The 20,711-nt window shown below is 45.1% G+C and overlaps 1 protein-coding gene across 9 annotated transcripts in view; it reads left to right on the top strand.

The window, feature by feature from the left end:
• Sema6d (semaphorin 6D) overlaps nucleotides 1–20,711 on the top strand; it is a 574,281-nt gene that overhangs the window by 518,915 nt on the left and 34,655 nt on the right. The gene's annotated exons all lie outside the window — the stretch shown is intronic.

Here is a 20,711-nt window from a genome sequence, read left to right as displayed (position 1 = left end):
GCTTTCAGCTCCCAGTGACATGTCTAACTCTTGGATTCTAAATTAAAGGCCAGAAAGGACTTGGAGGTGTGGATGCAAACTGAGTTTAGAATTTTTCTCATTAATTGGCCAGGGGGACCATTACTCGCAGAGGACTGTTTAAATCTCGCACTTGGTTTATTTAAAATTGCCCGGGTGGGGGTCGGAGTGTTGCGGGGGCATTGCAGTAGGGTCTGAGTTAGAGCGCCAGAGGAATTGGACCGGTCAGTAGGTCAGTAACCAATGCCAGTATCCTCAGAGTGGGACAGCGTTATTATAGATATTTCCCCGAGACTTTGTGTACAGTAACTGGACCCCATGTCGGCCACTCAGGCGTCTTTCCCTTAAATCAACACAGCTTCTGGTTACTTATGGGAAATCTCCTCCCAGAACTTGGAGCTACTACAAATTGTAAGTCTACAGTACCAAAATATGAGTGCTTTGCCCCTTCCTTCTACTTGATTCTTGATGCCATAAAGTAAGTCCTTTTGTTTATTTCAATGCTGAGGTCTCAGGGAAAGAGTTAACATTCTTATTCAGTTGGTTTAGTCTCTGCTCCTTGAATGGGAGAGATACTCCCCGTTTGGAGAAAACCTCCAAGGCTTTTTCTTCCTTGCATTGTAAAATCTTAGACAGCTGGAGGAAGTGGTTTTACTCCCTTTTTGGTGGTATAAAACAATAGATTCTGGTGCTTTGTTTCTTCCTGGTGTTAAGTATCTACCCTTGGAAATTAACTTGTCTTCAGTACCGTTTAATGTAGTGAGTGACAGGCTCATTCTCCCAAACTCGCACGTATTGCACACAAACGTTTACCCCGGCTTAGATCCATAAAAATTGCAGATAAGCCCTGGGATCGGGTCTGTATCGCCGAGAGCCTAAACATCTGCAGATAAACTACAGCTCACCCGTAATTGAGATTTGCTTTTTTGTCTGCCAGTGCTTTTGTTTAGGTCTCTGAGACGTGCGCCCAGAGACAGTTAAATACAAGATCCCAAGATTTCTCTGCTTGGCATGCTCAGGAACCTCAACAATCCAGTAAGCATTCCTTATTGGATCCTACATAAAACTTGATACCCATCCCATTCCTCCTAAGGCTGCTCCTTAGGTACCCTTTCTGAGTGGCCTTTCTGTGGTGCCCGAGAATGTGCCAGGAACACTGTGATGCCTCCATGACCAGACATCTGGTTAACTTGAGTTTGATTTAGATCTGTGGGCATTTTGCCACCCCTTTCCCCCTTTTTGATGCCCTCTAATAGCACCAGAACCATCTGGTCATGCCTCCCTTGGTTTGATGGATTTGAAAGATGACTGTGACGTCAGCCTTAGTCCTTAGAGTGAGGGCAACTTTAAAATCCAGAGGGCTTCATTCACTGGCTTGCTGCACAGGAAGACTGTCCAGTAACTGATTTGGGTAAGTGGGCCTTTGCATCCTGCCTGGTGGTTTCTGCTCCTTCAAAGGCCCTGAGCAAGCCGCTTGGGTTCAGAACTTCGCATCAGATCCCCATGACGGTTGAGGACTGACTGAGCCTGAGGGAGCTCTTCTTGCTGCTCCATCATAATGAGCCATGGTAATTAGCTTAGTCATTGTTCTTGCATGTGAGTTTCACTAAGATACAAAGAGTGAGAAATGCATCTGAAATGGGGTCATTTTTCACTGTTCTGATGCGTTGTATTCAGAGCTAAGAGCTTGGCTGAATGCCTGACCGGTATTAGTGCAGTAGCCATAGGCGGCAAACTCCTACCCTGACACGTTGCAGGACAAAATATCGTCTTTTATTGCTATTGGGGGTCTTTTAAGCATGCATAGTCTGGATTTATTCTAGAGGAAGTAAGAAGCAAGAGGCAGGTGAGGTAGGCCAGCTCGTGTATACTCCTTGAGTGAGTACCTGCCATTTGTCAGAGGCTGTAGCTGTGAGCCAACACCCTGTGGCCAGACATGCTTTTGTATATACATCTTAAGCTGCACTGCTGACTGGAAAACCAGATCGGTGGGGCAAGAAATAGAAATATATGTCTCTTTTTTGTGTGTGCAAATTACCGTTATCACAAAACTTGAAAACAAGATAACCTGAGCCTAATGTTCCCAGTGCAGGCCTTCCTGCCCTCAGCACTAAAGAATGGGCTGTCAGTGTGGTTTGCATACTGGGTCTGCCACACCAGGGGGAGACAGCATTCTCTGAGCTTTATGTGAATAGAGGTTTAACAGCAAACATCTACCCAATCCAGTGTCTTGGGATGCTGCTGAGAGCAGCTGACAGCTCAGTTGGGAGGAAAAGTGTCTTGATTTATTCCTGTGCCCCATGGAAGCACTAGAGCCGGTGACTCCATTAAGCACGCGGGGACACTTTTCAGTCAAGGTGGCTGTCCTCAGGCTGTTTCCCTATGAGACCTTGATGACAGGGGCAGTGTAGCTGACCACTGAGGCGGTTCTCCGTTCTCCCCAACGGGAAAACTACTCAAACTTCTCACTTAAAAGAAGAAAACAAAACAAAACCTCGAGCAGAGATCAGCTAAGGTCCTCCAGCTCAGCGGAGTGCAGAGCCCGCGCGCGGGGTGTTCGCGCTTCCCAAACTTTTCTATCAGACTTTGTTAACTCCCCCAGATTAGCATTTTAACAACCCTGAAGTGAACTTCTGCCATTCTCTGCACTTGGACACAGTATGTAGACCATCCATCATCCTGTCCTTGGCTACAACAGGCTGCTGGCTCTATCACCATGTGGAGGTACACAGAACCCATCCAACTGTGAATAGCACAGCTGGCTACAGCTATTTTTCCTTCCACACCACTGGCAGCATTGTCTGGCTGTGGTAACTAAAGTTAACACCCAGAACAGGAAGCTTCCATCGTAGGATAACCGGTGCCAGGCCCTCATCCAGTCTTGGAAGTACACCTGCCTGCAGGCCTGTTGGCTTGTCTTTTACTCACCTGCCACTTAGGTGGCATGTGGCCACAGCAGTGGACACTTTAGACTTGATACAGGTTAGCCACAGAATTATAGAATGAGAGAGCTGCCTTCAGTCCCTGCTCATGCTACGCCTTCAGAACTTACTCTATCGGAAACGTGAAAAGGGGGCTAAGAATAGCATTAAGCCTGTGACCCAGAACCACTCGAGACAGAAAAAGACCTGTCTAGCTCTTCGGTGACTTACACACACCCTGATTCCATCCCTTTACACAGACTGTGTGATGGACCTAAATATAGGCCTGCGGTCCGTATACACACACTTTCAATCACATTTTGTTGTTTTCCGCTCTTTATGTCTGTAAGGGGAGCCCTTGCTTGTTAGGGAAAGGATGACATGTATTAGGTGGGTGAATTTCTTAGGAGATACAGCCAAGCTTTTCGTGTGACGGTTTGAACTTTTCTAACAGAGAGTACTTTTTTGGGAATTTGATGTGCAGAAGAGGCGGGGTCATTTGATGCCTTGGTGTGAGTGAACCCGACCACAAAGTAGCAGGGAGAAGGAGGGGGACATTGACGGAACAGGAAGAGAAAAAGGGGGAGCAGAAATCTCAGTGCCCACAGTGGACATAGTGTGGCGATTACATTCTAGACATGCTAAGAAGGTCTTTGATTGTGTGAAAGATTCAAACACCTACAGGAGGTAAACTCCTTTAACAAGACTTGATCACCTAGAGAATAGAGTCACCCAGCAGGGAAGCCAAACCTCTAAACAATCCAGCCCACAATTTCTTTTCACAGTACTGGGTTGCTTTGATATTTCTGGCTCTTCTGAATGAAGAAGTTACATTTAGAGAAAATATTTTTATTGAGCGACTTACGCGTGTGGGTACGTTCTTGAGTCGTGTCTTTCTTGCTAATCTAAATCATAGGGTTCTATTCTTCTCCCACACGTATTCCTGGGGGTCAGACAACTGTGACTTCTTCAGTGGTCGCAGAACGGCCCCTCACCCAGCGCTGCTTTCCATGTTGGGTTTTCTTGTCTAGGATCATTTGGCAGCGAACTCTCGGAAAAGTGCTGTGTGGGTGCACTTGCTGATTCTATCCTGATCCTGCCAGGTGACAGTCTATTAAGTACCACTGTCCCATTTCCCAGGGTCACAGTTTCAAGGTTGAAGGTATTTGTCTGCAGGCCTCCCACTGTTCTTAGTGCTTTGATGAACTTTGACCTGAGTGATCAAACCCCGCTGAGACTTTGTCTCCCGTGCAGTAACTTCCTTGTTATTGTGCTTTTTAATTCAGAGTTCCTATGGGAGGAAAGTCTTAAAACCAGATATGCATTGCCGTTGCACACGATGCTGAAATTTACGGGTTTTAGTATATATTTAAGGGAAGGAAACCTAGATTTTAAGAGTAAGAGTTCAGTGTGTCAGTACATGGATAATAAGGCCTCAGGAGGATCTGCAACCACTTAGCCTGTTATTGGAGTCCGTATTTAGCAGTAGAGGCAAGAGTTTGTCCTGGCACCAAAGAGCTGGAGCAGAGGAAGCTCACCAAGGAAACACTTCTGTTCCTCAGTTGGACCATCAGCAGCAAACCAGGAAGCTGGGCGGCTCCACCTCGTCTCGCACCTCACTTGTTATTACAGGAGTGCTTGGAAGAACCCAAGACTCCCTTGGGTGATTGGCGGAACGAGGAAAGATAGTTTTAAAAGCAATCGACAAAAGAAAGAGAGGCCAGAGAAGTGGTGTAACGTATTCCGCATTTTCTGTGCTTGCCATTGCTGTTGCAAACGTGCTCGTTCAGTTTTGACCAAGTGTCTGCTCTGCATGCTACCTAAGGGGAGCCTGACAGGATTTCCGAGCTCTAGGTGAACCGCCACGGCAGAGTGTGGTGTGTCTTAAGAGCCGGAGAAGATATGCCCAGCCTTGTGGAAGCCCAGAAAAGGGAGGTTATTTCTGGCGAGGGTGGTCAGGGAGGGTTTTGTGGAGCCACTGATATTTGAGCTGGTTCTTGAGCTAGGTAGGATTTGAACAGGTGGACTGTAAGAGGCGGAGGGGGAGCTGCTGAAAGAGAAGGCATTCCAGGCATAGAGTACAGTTTAGGCAGAGGCCCTGGGGTGGGGTGGGATTGGGGTCAAGGTCAGTTGTCTACCCTGTCCTTCCCTACTGCAAAGCTGTGTTTCAGGTGCACAGTGGCTGTTGGCTGTGTGAGTCACAATGCTGTATCGGGTATCCCTGGGCTGCTGGCCCCACAGCGTCAGCCATCGGAATGCATGGGATCAACCTGTGACAACTCTGATGGCTCCACGCTGAGGAGTACAAGCCCCGGGCCAGCTGCAGGTGGATCGTGTATGCACAAACTCGGTCATGAGGACCCGGCAAGACCTCCCCTCACTGGGTGATTGGGCAGAAGCTAACTGGGCTGCTGGTGTATCTGCCTTAGCTTTTTCTTTTTACCCCCAAAAAGATTTTGAACATAGACTTTAATTTTTAAAACAGTTGCAAGTGTATGTAAGCATGTTGGACCGTGATAATGAGAAGAACTGGAGTGCCCATCCCCTTTAGATGGCAGCTCCCCGAGGCTGTGGCCTGGTTAAAGTCAGCCAAGGAAGACACGCATGTTCAGCAAATGTTGTAATAAATGGATTAGTGAGTTTTATCACACAGATAATAGAGTCTTCCGTTGCAAGGAGTGTTTGGAGGCTAGGGCAGTGTCTTCCTAATAGAGGAAAATGACTTGGGAAATTATGACTACATCCTTTAGGAAGTGAACGGTCTTTTGTGGTTCTGAACCCCCAGGACAAACTTCCGCCACCAGTGGCTCCCTGTGTTGTTTCCTCCCCAACACTTCCCTTACCCCCCCATCCCCCCTCACAAACCTTCCTCCAAGCTAAGTGGGAGCCAGAGTGCTTCTCAGCCATTGTTAACCCATAGGTTAACATAAATTAGAATCAACACACAGTTAAGTTTAATGGTGGATGTCATAAACTTGGGGAGGGGAAGGCAGGGGAAAGACCAGACGTTCTGAAATGTAAGTATGCTCATTAGAATACGTAATGAAGTTGGAATAAGAAGAAAAAGGGTGCATTAGGAATGGTCTGGTCAGCTCTTTGCCAAGCCTCACACCTACCACAAGTTCAGCTTCAACAAGGTACACTTGTCTCTCACAAGTCAGTACTTTACCTGACAGTCTCAGTGAAGAATCATGGCCGATTAACCATTAATCACAAATTACAAAATAGGTCCCTAGAGAGAGGGCTAATCACGAGCAAATGCAACATAGGAAACTTTTTAGGAACCTCCCAGTGACTTAGAACAGAGAGCCTGCTAAGTGTAGTAGTTGGTCTGCTGCCTGCACAGCAGCTTGGCATGAAGGGCACACGGCTCCCCTGTGCCCACCACAGTTGCTTCTAGACCTGATCTAAAATAAGCTGGCCCGGCTCAACGGGGCTAATAATAACAGCACTTGCTGTGTGCTTGCCGTGTGTCATGGCATTGTGCCTAGTGCTTTAAATATGCTGTCTCCTTTAATCCTCTCCCCGCCCCCGAGAATGGGAGCAAGGGGCTGGCATATGGGAATCCTCACCATGTGTCTGACAGGCAAGTACATATGCTAAATCCCTTGATCAGCATTTTTTAAGATGGCTACTGTTAACAAGACTTGCGCGGTACAGAGGAAGAAACTGAGGCAGGGAGGGTTAAGTGTGTTCTAGTTAAACCCAATAGCGAGAGGAAGGAGTTAGGATCCATGAGGCGGAGTCTAGTGCAATAGAGAAACTGTGTGATCGCGAACAAGTTACTTAGCCTCTCTGAGGCTTCTAAAAGGAAGACTGTGCTGGTAGCACCTGTGTCTGAAGAGGGTTGTGAGACATAAATGAATTAATATTTGAAGAGCACTTATAATAGAGCTTGGCATGCAGTCGTGTTTTAAATACACCTCTGTCTGTTAGATAAAAATAGATGTAGTCTGGCTCCAGAGCGTGTGCTCTTGGCCTTCATTCTGTGCTCCTTGATGCATGTGACTCTTGTCTCTACTCTTTGACTGGGGTGCGGGCTGGGACTTCAGATTCACAGCACCCTCCGTCCAGTAGGCTAGGCTCGGAAGGGGGATAGTCACAGGCAGTGTGGAGACGGACGTCAGCCCCTCCATACCTCTGTGGAAGATCTCCACCCCAGGTGTCCGCTGTTTGACGGTCATGGTGTCAGACTTTGGAGCACACAGCCGGTGTTGTAGAAGGTTGGTGTGTTTTCTGTGCGTAAACTCGTCAGGCACACTTCTGACGCAATCCAGGTCTCAGACCCATAACCAGCAATCCTGAGACTTTAAAACTCATCGACATCACACAGGTTAGAATGCATATTCCCAGCACCCTAACCCTCCTCCAGGCACACCAGGTAAATAATGCTTGTTTGTTGACCACCCTTTGAGAAAAGAGCCTGCAATGTAGCCAGGGTACCGCTGATGGTCCTGTGTCTGCCAACGGCCTAGCATCTGGGAGAAATGCAGGCTCCCACATCAGCACATGACTGGACAGCAAGGCTGGTGTGAAGAGGCCACTAGGTAGAGATGACCTATTCCTGCCAGCCCAGGGCATCTCACTTAGCTTATGAAAGAGAAGAGAAAGTGATAAAATACGCTCCAAGCTAAAGAGGCTTATTAAAAACAAAACAACAAAAACCCCTCTAGTTTGTAAAAGATTTCCATAGTGAGCAGAAATCATGGAAGGAAAGGGGCCTGACTTATTTCTGCTGACTGGCCTGTATCATTTCATAAGCGGGAGCCCTGGGCCAATATTCCTAGCCACAGTTCTTGATTCAGTGATAAACTGAGATAAGGGTAATCAAACTTCATGCTTCAGGGCACCAGGTGATTGCCTGCTGTGGTCAGAATGGAACTCTTCCCCTGATGCTTTGCACAATTGACTAGACACATTAGACAGGTTTCTACCATGCTCGGGAGAGTGGGGGCTGGAAGCTGAAACTCCTAGCTGATCCTACCCGGGAAAGAGTGTATCTGGAGCATGCGGCCCCATCACTGTGTGGCTTCCTCGTTATCCCTTATTCTCATCCTACGTACCTGGTGCATCTGTCGACTGATAGAAGGCACAGCTTGAGGTCAGGAGCCCACTGCACTTAGAAGCAGCTGCCTTGCCCTCCATCCGTGCTTGGCAAAGCCAGTTTCCTCATCGGATGCTGCTCTGCTGCCCCGTGAAATCGTCTTGAGCGTTGGATAAAACAGTGCATGAACATGGAAGCATTGTTTAAATGCAAGGTGCCATTACATACAATGAAATCACCGCTTATTGTAAACAACAATCTGTGCATTTACGCTAGGTAATATCATGGGCATAATGACTGAACACTGAGCTCTTAATCTGTGCGGAGCACTGAGGGGCTTTATTTACATTCGCTCAGGGACCTGCAGCGGTCCTTTGGGACACCAACTTGTTTTATTTCCATTTTGTAGAAAACAGAAAACAACACTAATTCCCCCGAAATGTCACCTGCCATAGACGGCTGCAAACCATAACCTAAGACAGTTGGGATGTATTACTTTATAGTCGGAAGGAGTCCGAAGTCTGAGGTGTGTGTCAGCAGGCTCGAAGCAGGGCACGTCAGTGCCAGGCAGTCTCTTACTGCCTCCGAGGTCATGTTTAGTCCTTGCTCGTTGCCCCTTCCTCCTGTTTTGCGAATTTTCTCTATCTTCTATTTCAGAACGGTGTCCCTGGCCTGCCAGCCTCCCTCTTCCGCATTCTTTAGGACCATCACCATTACTTTGGTCCCTACAGATGATTCAGGGTCAGTTCCCAGATTTAAGGTCCTTAGCTTAGTCTCCCTCTTGCCAAGAAGGTCGGGGTATTTACAGATTGTGGGAACTCAAGTGTTCCTTACCACTTCTTAAGGGTGGAGACATTACTCTGCCCAGCATAGTTCAGTCCCTGTGAGGACCTTGAAGTAGTAGAGTCAGAATTTCTGCCCAGTTCTGACCTTGAAGCCCATGATCCCAGGCACTTGCTATAAACCTCTTCAGTTAAACTGGTGGAGCAAACAGTAAGACCATGAGACATAAGCGCTGAGAACCAATGTGTTGCCCCTAGATTAGTCAATTGGGAGCTTTGAAATAGAGTCATGGGAGTTGGTGACAACCCGGACATTAACTATACTGATCTTATGTCCGCTACACATTTTGTTTGTTTGTTTTCCTAAGAGTACATATTTACTAACTGGGTGAAAAGGGACTCATGAGGCCTTTCTCTGGAAAAAAAAATGGCTGAATAAAGCAGGGACAATTTGGGGACCTGGGCCATTTTGAAGCTTGAAGTCTGTGGGAAAGTGTTTCAGAGGAACTGTCCACTCAGCAAGCGTAAATGGAGAAAGTGTCAGGAGCAACTGTCTTGTCACCTGCTGATTTTGGCACTGCCTCTTGGCCAACTGGATGGAGCTTCTCAAGCAAGATGGTTTTACTCCATCCCTGACGACCACGACAGTCTTTGGCTTATGAAGCTTGACGTCCCCAAAGGCCAGTTACTCAGTTAGGAGTCTGTGTTCTGCTAGAATTTGAAGAACAGTCAAAAGATGTCAGGGCCCCTCTTCTGTCTTGTGTAAATTCAGTTATAATTTTGAAAGTCAAAACTATATTTGAAAATGGATTAAAAGTACAGAGCTAGTAGTCTGGAAGCTAGCCTTGTTGGGCACCAGCCTGAGGCCTGGCATAGGCCCCGGCCTAATGGCCATCATTTTCTTTTTAGAACAGAGTGAATTGGAGGGCGAAATAGTACCTAGAACCTTCAGGTTTCTAGAATGCTACGTGTATCTCCATATCGTTTCTTCCTCAGATGTAAGAGCAAAGGCGGTAGCGATTTACCAACCGAGTCCACGGCGTGAGTATGACCCAGTTGTGTGCATACACAGACCGACAACAGACAGCCTGACTTCTCAAATTTACTATTGTCATTTACATTTTACAGCTCTCTGTCTTTTTCTTTGGGGATCACTTACACTTCATTGCTGTTAATATAGTTTTTAGACTCAATTTTCAGAAATACATAGATAATATTTTCAGTTAGCAATAACTGCACCTCCTTTCAGCTCTCGGGAGTTGCTAGGATGCAGTAGCACAGTTTCTCGGTGTGTAATTTTCACTTTCGTCCCCGAAGAGCCATCCCCCCCTTCCAACATGTAGCAGAGAGAGGGCAGAGGAGTTTCAGAGTACAGAGCCGGCCCTGGCTTATGGGCTGTGACTGTTTTAGATTGTATTGCAGAAAATTTGAGGCTAGCGTCCAAAGTCAGAGAGACAATGTCTTTATTGATTAGCAAAATCTTTTGTGAAAAAGAACGGGGGTGGCAGCCCCTCCAAAACAAGTTTGTCATTTTTGATTGAATGCAGTAGTCCCCAGCATCCATGGGGAGTTCCTCCCAGAACCTCCTCCAGTGGGTGCCTGAAACCTCAGCGCCTTGCATGCTATATATACCATGCGTCCCCCATATAGAGATAAATACCTGTAATAAAGGATAATGTGTAAATTAGACTCAGTAAGAGATTAACAGCAATGGCTAGTACCAAATGGAAGCATTGCGGTAAGTAGTGCACACTAATAAACGCTGTGTTAATGTGGTATCTTCCAAAACATCTTTACTGTGTTTTTGCTTTTGCCTTACACATAGCAACTTAATGGCTTCTCTCAGGCACACCTCTGCTGTCTAGATCGCTGTTAGACTTTGAAGTCATTGAGTCAGAGAAAGGGTTTCTTGGGCTGAGCACCGCTAATATCAGCAGCCGTCCAGCTGATCATTGAGACAGCTGCTAAGGGGCCAGTAGGCAGTTGGCTTCCATAGTGTGGTGTCCCTGGATAGAGAGATGATTCCTAAACCAGCTGGGAAGGTGCCCTGGTTTCATTTCCTGTTGCTGTGTTAAAATACCCAGAAAAAAGGCAGTTAAGGGAGAAAGGGGTCCTTTGGTTTCCAGTTCCAGGTTATAGGACGGTCAAGGCATCAGGAACTTGCTGCCGCTGGTTGCATTGTATCCAGAGTCAAGAGCGGAAAGCAGTGGCTGAAGGCTGGCCTGCCCGGGCTCAGCTTTCCCCACCCTTACCCACTGCAGGATCCCATTTCCAGGAAATGATGCCACCAACAATGGGCAGGATTTCCCGCCTCAATTAGCTCAGTCGAGATTATCTCTCGCAGAGGTGCCCTAAGGCCAGCCTAATGCAGACAGTCTCTTCCAAAACTCCCTCCCTTCCCAGGCAGGTCTAAATTGTTATCACAGACAGGGCATGGCTGAGGGAGATAGCTGAGACTTCCTCACGTGATTCAAGGCTACTTGACGTGAAACTGATGGGTCATTTGTTTCTTTAATTTTCCGGCTGATATTTTCAGACCAGAGTTTGCGATAGGTGGGTGAAAGCCCAGAAAAGCGGTCCTCTGAATAGGAGAGAATTCCTGTTTCCTTTAACAAATATGCCTCTTTACAAAGCGGGCTAACATTTAGCCCAGATGCTCTCTGCAGCCTCAGCTCCCGGGACTGTCTAACTCACAGAAGAGAAGATGAGGAGGTCCAGCCCCGTTGCAAACTTGGTGAGGACCATTGCTCAGTCCCCACCACTGGAACTTGAAACTTGGTCGCATTTTCCCTCTACTAATCTTACTACCTTCATGATTTCACCGAACTCAGGATTATGAAAAGTAACGACGCTGTTACAGAGACATCTGTGACACTAGTGTGTCAGTCTAGATTCCTGGAACGATCCATTGCTACCACACACCGGGAGGTCTGTCCTCCACACAGAGCTTTAGAACAAGAGCCTCCGAAGTCAAGATAGACAGAGACTGAGTAGATAGTCGCTCTGAGGCTTGGCTTCCCACCCTGGAAAATGGAGAAAGTCTTCGTAAAGAGACATAGAACTGTTGAGTACACTGCATGGGAGCCAACCTTGGCGTTGTTGGAGCACCATGCTGCTCCAGGTGTTGGTTTTTCTCTGATGAGAGTGCTGTGGGCTGAAAACAGAACTGGGGTTCAAAGGTGTCTGCATGATCAGCTCCTCGTGTCGTGATATAAGGAGTCCTCAGATGCGCTGGTGTTGAGCTCCATTCATTCCTTAGCTAAACAAACTTACAAAGGTTTGGGTGTTTTCCGTGGGCTTTCCAGGGACAGCTGTTTTCAGGTTCCTACTACCTGGCTTTCAGGTGAGCAGCATCTGGATCCAGAGAGCCAGATCCAGAGAGGCCAGTCTTGTCAGAATGGCTTGGCAAGTGACAGGCTTCCCTCTCAAATCTGGAGTCTAAGCCAGGGTTCAACAAGAGAATAGGACTGTCGTGGGTGTCCCAGGTACGGGAGACGGGCACACTCCTGGCACCATGGGTAGAAGTAGCATTTGGCTACCGAGCTCTTAGAGCTATACTATGTCACCTATACATGCTACATTTCTGCTGTGTACGACAGTATAGTCGTGGGTGCATCCAGACGATGCAAGTTTCGTGGTTGGCAAGGAATGTTTTCTTTCTCCATTATTTAAATGTTTTACACACCTGAAATAGAAATTATACTTGACTAGCCAGTTAAAAATATAGGAAGTGTTTGACACTGGAGGAAAATTCTACCGAACGTGGGCTCAGAGTAAAGCATAAGCTGGCTTTCTCCCGGCTTCCCTCGCTTCTCCGAAGCTTGTTTAAGACGAGAAACAAGGACCCCCTGCCAGATTAACTTGGAAACATCACAATAAATATAGTCATAATTATAAAGGCGCTTTCATCTGCTGAGAGTCAGAAACGCTAACCGGGTTTTCAGAAACACTGAGACATTTCATGATCGCAAATTCACAGTTTTCTCCTGCTCCTACTTAAAGAAAAAAAAAAGCCGTTAAGCCCCAAGTTCAAGTTTACTGTGTTTCTAGTACCTGTGATGGGTCCTGTGTCTACCAAGGGAAGTCACTGTTCCTTAAACTTCTTTCTCACTGGCTGGAGTCCGCCACAGGTACCTAAGTGCAGTTTGTCTGCAGAAGCTTTCTTACCCTTTGTCCATTTTTAGCCTCTTTCTTCCTGGTACAGTTAAACAATAAATCAGATCTAAAGTACCATAAAACCTGGGCGAGGAGGCCCCTCCTCTACCTGTCTTTGTACAGCTGATCTGCCTTTGCGTGGAGCTATAAAAATTAACTCCCTAGATTTTTCAGTATCTGCGATTTCTACTTTCGGTATTTTATACTTGCATTTTTTGCGCACCAAGGTGAAAAACATCACTCAGATTTTATCAAGGAAGTATTGCCTCATAAAGGAAGACAGTGAGTGGCTCTGCCTCCACTCCTTTGTCTGTGCAACCTTCACAGTTTCCTTCCCAGATCTTGAACCCATGATCCTACATGCTCCTAAGCTCCGAGTCGAACCCTGCTACTGAACCTCTCAGGTGTCTCGTTTTTGCCTCTGATAAACTAGTGTAGTGATTCTGCCTAACAGGAACGGTGTGAGCTGTTCCCACTGTAACTGATGGAAAGCACTTGGCATGGGCTCCAATGAGTTGTAGTAGGTTTACCAGTGTCATTCTTGTTTTCAGATCAAAGATGTATGGCGGCGATACATGGAACGTTCACATAGGAAAGCCTTCGAGATATTTGTGTATAGGTTGGCTACAAGCAAACCTTATTTGGATGGTTAACTTCACAAAGAGGGAGAAATGACAGGGACAGGTCTGATCAGAACACGGCATTGCTGAAGTCATTCTGGGCCAGTCTACCACACATACATCGCCACTCACCTGTTAGACACAGTTCTGGCCGTGCCAAACATTTACTACGCTGCACGGTATTCTATGGTTATGATGCAGGTAATGCACCGAGTACTTACAATGAGTTATGGAATCATCTCAGCCTATCCTTGCATCTTAGTAATTTTTTTCAGATGATACCAAGACCCTTAACATTCTTGTTTATATATTTTGTTCATGCCATGATTTTTTTTAAACAAAACTCATTTTCTATCATTAAAATCTGTCTTCCTTTTTGCCTCAAAAAACAAAACGAAGTAGCGTATGCTGGAATAATTGCTAACGGGGTCAGCTGTATGGGCATGTGACCTGTGTATGGCACTTGATCCTTCCTTGCTAAGAATACTCTGTTGTTAGCATCTTAACATTCCTAACAGACCCCTTTGCCACTGTGCCTGGGCCCTGCCAATCGCTTGGCTGGCCATGAGGCTCTGTGTTGGCTGAGGAGGTTTACGTGAGAAGGACTCACTACCCCTGGGTCTGAGACCCCCCTGTGTCAACTGTCCAGGAAGCCCCCTAAGTTTTCCAGGCCTTGGATTTTGTTGTAGATGAAGACAGGATCTTCACACTTTAAAAGAGTAAGCGATAAGTGATGCGCTGGCGGATCATAGTTTGGGTTTTGTCTGTAGCAACCATGCTCTCTGAACTAGAAATTGAGACAGAGGGATTGTGGGACCGAAAGAATCATTGAAATTAGGCCTTCTCTTGGGACAGCTACTGTCTTTGATGTCTGGCAGAGGTCTGCACGCCGATGGTGGCTTTTCCAGCATGCAGTCAGATGGGTGGGCCCTGGCATCTCTCTGGTCTGCTCACTTGGACCTGTCCTTTCCTCTCTATAGATTTTACGCTAATTTCCCCAAGGAGACCTAACGCACTCCTGTGCTGTGGCCGTACTTTAAAAAATAATCTCTATCCAAGACCTTCAAACTCTCATATCCAAGTATCGGCATCCTTCAGAGTTGTCTAGCTTCATGCCAGGACTCTGGCACGAGTGCTGGCCAATCGAAGCAGTGCTGTGCTCATCACGGTCCCGCAGGAATGCCAGCTCTGGGTGTGTCCCCTGTCGTCTTCTGTTAGCTTTTAGGGAAGGTCCAAGTATAGCCCATGGGCCAAGCAAATTCTTGAGAATCTGTGTCTAAGGTGCAGAGGGAGGTGCTGCCATTGATGTGTTAGGTCTAACTGGCTCGTCCATCCTGCCAGAGCTCTGTGGGCACCTCTACATGAGAAACATCAACACATGTATGATAGCAGACACGGTCTTCTCTTCAGGCTGAGGTCCCTCGGAAACTTCAGGACTTAAAGCCCAAAGAATGCCTGCTGACTTAGCTGAGGATCCCAAAGCACTTTTAGATACACCGTCAGTGCTCCCTGCAACCACCCTACTGTGTGCAAACTTTATTTTAAGACTTTTATTTATTTGTATGTATACGTGTGTATACGTGAGTGTATGCCATGAATGTGCAGGAACTCCCAGACACCAGAAGATGACATCAGATTCCCTGGAGTTGGAGCTATAGGCAGATAACTATAGCTATAACATATATAACTATATATGAGCTGCCAGATATGGGTGCTGGGAATCGAACTGGGGTTCTTTAGTGTTCTTAACTGCTGAGTTTCTGGCCCCTTGAGTGCATTTTAGATAGATCGGGGAAAAAACAAAAAAATAATATTATAATCTGAGCGTCTCTGGTCACCCACCTAAACACTAGTGTCGAAAACTCGCCTTTTTGCTTGGCAAACAGATGGCTGCCTTGTTTCAACAGAGAGATGGGCAGCCTTCTGCCATCTCATGCATGGCAGAAGCCTGGACAACTCAAGTCATGGCGCCAGGAGTCTGAGATCAAATGAATGATACGTAGTATTATGATGGTTTTTGGTTTTTTTTATTAAGTAGCTCTTACTGTGACACTGGTTCATAGGTTTTAAGATTATTTTAAGCAACTAAAAAATGTAGATTGAGGCGGGGAAGCAGAGCACTATACCATATCATTGGGTCTTGTAAACGGTATTGATGTAGACAGTCTTCAGTGTATAAGCCGAGGCTGACTTGCAGTCTCAGTCTTCCTTCCTTAGTCTCAGGTGGGCAGCTTATTTATCTCTTAATTTAACCGTACTTAATTTAGTTGTATATTAGTAGAGAATGTCTTGACATCTGCCTGTTTAGGTATGCAGGAGGGAGGTGCTTAGCGGGGAAGGCTTAGAATAGAACGAAAATTTCTATTTCCTTTCGTGAGATATTTCACCAATCCTTCATGGATTGGGCTCTGTTTGGTCAGTTTTTACTTTGGGTTGGGGGTTTTACTTTGCCATTTGTTTTGTTTTATTTGTTTTGCTTGTGTATGTGTGTGTGCATGTTTGAATGCATGTGTGTGAGTATATCTGTGTGTGTGCAAATGCAGACGAAGGCCTCAGGCTGAATTGAGAGTCTCCCTCAGTCACTTTTTACTTATTCACTAGGGTGTGGTTTTACCATTGAACCTAAAACTCACTGACGTAGCCGGTCTGTCAGGCTGGCTTGCTCTTGTAGGCGTGGAGATTGGATCCTTATTTGCTGTCCTCCCAATTCTAGAGTTACAGACAGGTTTCCATGCCCATCTGACACCTACATGGGTGCTAAGGATTTGATATCTGGCCCCAGTCCAGTCCTCATGCTTGGTCTGACAGGTGTTTTTACCATGAGCCATTTTCCCAGCACCAGTTGTTTGGTTTGGTTTGGTATTTTGAAACATGTTCTTGCTGTGGAGCCTTCATTGGTGCCCCGAGACTCACTCTGTGGATCTGGCTGGCTTCGGACTTGGGCTGATCTTCTTGCCTTTGCCTTGCAAGTTCTGGGAAGGCATCTGTGAGCCACCACATTCAGTTTAACCGTTGATGGTTTTCTTAGTCAACAGCTCTAAAATCTGGTTCCATTCACAACCCCTTTCCTGAGGAGCTTCGACAGGCCCCTTAGTACATGAGTGTATGCCTTGGACACACGGTCTTATAAAATAGGTATACAGATCAAACATTTGTTGATAATGAAACATAAAGAAATTTATTTTGAAATTATTTTTTGGTTTCTGTGTAATTTTACAATTTATTAAAGAAGAAAGCAACTCTGCATACTAATGAGATAGAGGTGCTTGCTTATTTCTACGTACAGAATTAATTCCTAGCTGGATATTTGACAGAGAGTATCTTCAACATTTTTCAGAGGTGTTTAATACTTTGATCTTATAATAGTTAATGCTGAGAATGCTCCTTGGCATAAACCTGTGGTCCAAAATGAGAGATTTATGTTCAGGGCTATTTCAGAAGCTGTTGCAAATTCTCTTCTCGTCTCAAGCCAAAATCCATGTAAGAATTTAATTTTTTAAAGTGAAAATGCAAGTTAACAACTCGAACAGCAGTGTTTCAAGTCAAATGCTTTTGAAGTCTAACGCAGTGCAGTCTGAAGTTACGCTGGTTTGTTCTTTAAATGCTGAGGAACTACAGCAGGGAAATACTAAAAGCAACTGGGTTTTGGAAACTATTAGCGTTCGATAAGAGCAGAAAGCCGTGTTACAGTAACAACATTGTATAACATACAGTAGTCTCAGTCGGAGCCAGCGTGCTTCCGACATCTTTCGGCAGTGCTAGGTGGCCTGATGTTAGGCACGGCAGCGGCAGCAAGAGCCGGTGGGATGCATTAAGAACAAAGGCTGTGGTGAGGTCCCATGACACAGCATGGCAAATGCTACCAGAAATACCTCCGACTCATGGCACGCTGGGTTTTCAGTTCCTTGTTGCACGTTCAGAAGCCTTTTGATGACACAACCACATCGAGTTCGGTGACCCCAGATGGGGTCAGGACCTACGTTTTGAAGAGATGTGATCTAAGGACTATGTTTCCAAATGTTGAGTGGGGTGATTGGACAACGGCCTACAGAGATGGCTGCATGCTGACCTGTTGCGCTGACAAATAAAGGGAAAGGCAGGAACACAGCTCAGCCTTCTCTGCTCTAATTTGTGTCTTATGCTTGACAAATGGGGCTCATAGTGACCAGGATCTGCAGTAGACTCAGAGTTCCAACCTCCATCGCCTTCAAAGCAAATGGAAACAATCCAGCCATATAAGATTGTTTCTGGAAACAGGCAGTTAATGGTTATTTACACATTCCAATAGAAGTTATATGCGGCAGAGTATCTGGTCACTTATCTGGGTCCTGATGTTGTAGGGTGATGGTCCCAGTGAAGAGTAAGGAGCTGGCAGAGCATCCTGTGTCCAGGCATGATCATCAGGGTTTCACCAGGAGACTGGGGATTTGGAAGCGCCTGATTTTCCTTGGGTATTTTCCTATGTGTGATTTTACAGGGTAGGAAGTAGATTATAATATTTGAGCAACTGGTCTACCAGTGATTTTGGTTTTCAAGATTCATGTGCTTAGCTGCAGTGGGTTTTTTGTTTGTTTGTTTGTTTACTAGATTTTGGTGGTATAGATCTGACCACTGAGGTGTCTATAACAGGTTTTCCTCTTCTATGTGACTACAATTTTTAACTTTGATATAAAAGTTCCCATAATCCTGGTACCAGCAGAAAAACTTGATTTGTTTTAATTTGCCGTGGATGCTTATGACAGTCTGAATAAGGATTGTGTTAAAAATGGGAAATGGAGACTGGAGAGATGCCTCAGTAGTTTTAAGGACTTACAGCTCTTGCAGAAGACCCAGTTTGTTTCCAGCACCCATACAGGCTCAGAACAGCCTGTGACTCCAGATCCGGGGAATCTGATACCATCTTCTGGCTTCCAGGGGTACCAGACATATACTTGTGCAAATATACATGAGAGCTAAACACTCATATACATAAAACCAAATGACAGCTGTCTTCATGAAGAATCACTCAGCTTATGTGAATGGACCTTATTTACTTAATGGTGCATTTCCTCCTCATCTTTTCTGTTTTTTCATATTTATGTATTTTGGTTCTTCGGAGACAGGGTCTCATGTTGTAGCTCAGATTTTTTTCTGGAACTTACTGTGTAGCCCGGATTAAGCTTGCCCTCCTGCAGCAGTCTTCCTGCCTCAGCCTTTGAATGTCATAATTACAATCATGAACCACCATACTGGACTCCTATCTGCTTTTTATCTTAAAAATTTACAAGTATTATTGTAAGGAGAAATAACTCAGAAATAACCATGGTTTTCTATTTCCTGCTACTATGTATCAGTTTCTATATAGCTGTAATTAGAAAATGTAAACATGTAATTTTGTATTTTTATTTTTTCCCACTTACCATTACATCATACACTGAAGATTTAGTTTTAATCTCATTATTTTTTACTCCACGAGTCTGATGAAACAGACATTTATCTAAACTTTTTATATTTTTATATGTTCAGATATGCTGTTATCTCTCTATTTTTGTTGTCAATAAGTATCTTCCTGTAGTTTTTCCTTCCTACTTTAGATTATTTGCTTGTGATAAATTGTCACAAGTAAAACTAAGTTAAAGACTGGCAATTTTGATGTGCACACGTGTGCGAAGGGGGGAAGTGTTACACCTCAACAGATTATTTTTCTTTTTCGTTTTGTTTGATTCTTTCCTCTTTTCATTTTGCCATCATTACCCTACGGTATCTTAGAAGCAGGACACCATTGTAGACTGCCGAGTCTGTGGCTGGCTTAGTATTTATGCTGCTCTTTTGGTAGCATGCAGAGTGCCTTCCTGTACCAAAGTCGCTGGAGCATAGGGATACTCTATGTAAGGGGTACCAGCTCGACCTGCCTGTGTTCAGTAAGTTACACAGGTGTTGTCTTCAGCAATGGGACCTTGGTGTCGGTTTGTGAAGAGGAACATATAGTCGTGGCAGTAGCCTGAGTTGTTTGGGAGTTCCCATGGGCCCCCTTTGGCCAACAACTCAATTAAATGTAACCCAGTCCTGGAACTGGAAGTTTAATCTGCTGGCAAGAGATGGCCAGTTGGGATTCCGTTTCCCCAATTATTTGATAATTTTATTTAGGTTGTCTTCATATAGGTATATGCTTTAGGAAGTTTCTACTGTGATAGTTTTCCATACTTCCCCTTACATGGCCCTTAAGTTTAGCTGTCTCTGCCCATATTCCGTCCCTTGTCTCCTCCCCACTAGATCTTGCTGTTCCAGGTCCCCATCCATCCATCTATCCATCCACCCACCCATCCATAACAATCCCATTTGCTTTTCCTAACAAGATTTGTTAGGAAAAAACAAATCTTTATTCTGTACCTAATCTTTGTGGTTCTATGGATTGTAGCTTGAATATTAATTAACAGCTAATATCCACATATACGTGAATACATACTATATTTTGTCTTTCTGGGTCTGGGAAGCCCTACTCAGAGTGATCCTTTTTCCCTGCTCCATCCATTTGTCTGTGAAACCTATGATTTTATTTTTTAACTGTTGTGTAATACTCCATTCTGTAATGGTACTACATTTTCTTTACCCATTTTTCTGTTGAGGCACATGTAGGTTGTTTTTCATTTCTGGCTATTATGAGTAGACTGCAGTGAACATGGTGGAGCAAATGTTTGTGTGGAAGGATGACATCTCTTTCAGGTAAATGCCCAAGAGCGATATATCTGGATCTTGGTGTAGATTGATTCCGTCTTCCTGAGAAGTCACTACACGATTTCTATGCTAACTCTGCAAGTTTATGCTTCCACCAACAATGGAAGAATGTTCTTTTTACTCCACATCCTCACCTACATGAGCTTTCACTTATTTTGTTGATCTTAGCCATTCTGACAGGTGTAAGATGAATCTCAAAGTAGTTTCTTGATGGCTGTGGATGTTGGACATTTGTTTCTCGGCCATTTGAGTTTTCTATTAAGAATTTTTTCTTTAGATCTGAACCCCATTTTTTATTGGTTTATTTGTTTTCTTGCCTTATTTTGTTATCTGGTTTCTTGAGTTCATTATTATTCTGCATATTAGCCTTCAATCAGATGTATAGTTGGTAAAAAATTTTCCCATTCTGTAGACTGTGTTTGTCTGAATGATAGTGTCCTTTACTGTGCAGAAGTCT

Source organism: Myodes glareolus, chromosome 10 (assembly GCF_982192425.1).
Source record: "Myodes glareolus chromosome 10, mMyoGla1.1, whole genome shotgun sequence".
NCBI lineage: Eukaryota > Metazoa > Chordata > Mammalia > Rodentia > Cricetidae > Myodes > Myodes glareolus.
This window is presented reverse-complemented; position numbering and strand designations above follow the sequence as displayed.